Source organism: Stegostoma tigrinum, chromosome 34 (assembly GCF_030684315.1).
Source record: "Stegostoma tigrinum isolate sSteTig4 chromosome 34, sSteTig4.hap1, whole genome shotgun sequence".
NCBI lineage: Eukaryota > Metazoa > Chordata > Chondrichthyes > Orectolobiformes > Stegostomatidae > Stegostoma > Stegostoma tigrinum.
Genome location: NC_081387.1, coordinates 9085090 through 9087229, shown reverse-complemented (window position 1 = coordinate 9087229; position 2140 = coordinate 9085090).

Here is a 2140-nt window from a genome sequence, read left to right as displayed (position 1 = left end):
AAATCGGCCACCCTCTCCTGGTCTGACTTAGCTGCGACAATGTGGTTGACACTGAAGTGCCCTCCAAAATAGCTTAGTGAGATTCTCAGCGACAAATGCTGGCTTTGTCAGTGATGGCCACATCACTTGAAATAAGAAATAGAAAGCAGTTGAAGCAGGAGTCCAGTTGGATACTTTAAAACTGGAATTGATAGATTTTTGGTAAGCATAGTTGGTATGACAGTATCTCACAAATGTTTTCCCACTCACCACAACTTGAAGGTTGCTGTCGCACCTTATTAGAACAGCCAGGGTGGAGTCCGGGTGGGCGGGAGGGATAGGCTGTGAGAGGGGGAGCATTACTGATGGAGGTCAGTCAAAGTTCTGAAGCAGTCATTGCTGCTACAGGGTTTACTCCCCCGAAGCTTTAAACCGCTCGGAGTCCTCACCGCCACCCGCCCCCGCGACTTGATGGGCCCTGTATTGTGGGTGATGACACTAAGGCATGTCAGCGCAGTTCAATTAAAGAACAGGCCAGATTGAAGTAAATGGCAAAACAGGATCAGAGGTGCAAACGGCCTCTTCCCCTGCTGAAGTCGGCCGAACCACCTCACCCCTCCACCCCCACCCCCAACCCCAACAAACGCCATCATGCTCACAACGTGATATCCCTGACATAGGAATAATTACTTCTTGCCGTTGGTTTAAATAAACTACTGTGTTAACATTTTTACCCTGGGTCTGCCATGATTATCCAACGAAGCACAATGCAAGCTGGAGGAGCAACCCTCATTTTCTTGAGGCACTTTACGGCTGCATTCACTCGGTATTGAGTTTTACGCTCTCAGAGTTCACCCCTTGTCATGGAGTCCTACAGCAGGCATACGGACCCCTCATTCCAACCAGTCCATGCCGAACATAATCCCAAACTCACATTGACTGAAGTCCTGCTGCCACTTGGGCAGGCCTCCCCTTAGCTTTTGCTGGAAAGCGCACTGGCTGAGGACCCAATCCGCACACAGGAGCCGGCAACGCCGACTGCCATCCGAAAGCACTTCAATTGCCTCAGAGAGAGCTTTTTTTAGGGGTCCTGCCAACACCAAGCTGGTCCTTAAAAGAGGGGGAAACGTGTCCCTGTTGATGATTTCGATCAGCGAGTTTAAAAGAAAGAAAGAAATGGTCAAATCTCAGTCATTTCCTGGTCTGCATAGCGGCAACATCGTGCGTCAACACAGAGTGGAACTGTGATTTTTTTGTTATAATATCGATGGGGGTTATTATTTTTAACCCTGTCTGGCGTTCTTTGTTTACCAATTGATGGATCTTGCCTAAAAGTGTACACAGAGCTGTGCTCCCGGCAGGGGGCTGGGGGAGTGTACGATGGAAGCGGGGGAGGGCAATGAGGTGGGGGGTGGTAGTGTTGCGAGGAGCTGACCCTGCAGGCCTGGTTCAGTACGTTCCCCAAGCCAGGAACATTGCTTGCGTTAAGGAGAACAAGGTGTGACTTAGGGCGGGTGAATGTTTCACTAGAGGGACAAAGCAACGGAGGAGAGAGAGGGGGGGAAAAATCTGCTGGCACTCTCCGTGTAGCCGCAATCACTTCCCTTTCAACTCTTTCCAAACTCCTCTGTCACTTGCTGTCACCCAGAGGGGCGCAAGGGGGCTTTCCGCAGAAACAAACAAACCACTTCAATAACAACTCTCTAGCGCCCAACTTGTAAAGGAATAGTTTTAGGTTTCCATCACGTCGTTGTTGCAAATACCGACCAGTCAGCAGGCACTGCAAACGGAAAATTAGGAGTCCATCTACAGGTTGGAAGATTTCACAGTAGATCTAGGGGTAAGTCCAAGAGGCCCCCATCTCCACGGGAGACCGTGTGTGTGTGTGTGTGTGTGTTGCAGGCAAATCTCCTGTATTCACCAGGCAAACAGCGATTTTAACCTGACGGGAGCGGGAACGCCGCCCGATTTCGACCCCACATTCCAGCCTTTGTTTTAAGGTGTGAAAGAAAGCCAGAGATTGGGGGTTTGGTGGGAAGGGGGGGGGGGATCGAGTTGGCTTAACGGGACAATATTTACTACCACCCCCACCCCCCCCCCCCCCCCCCGTCTTCCTCCTCTCCAACTTGCACGCTGTTTACGAATACCTTACGCCGAGGTG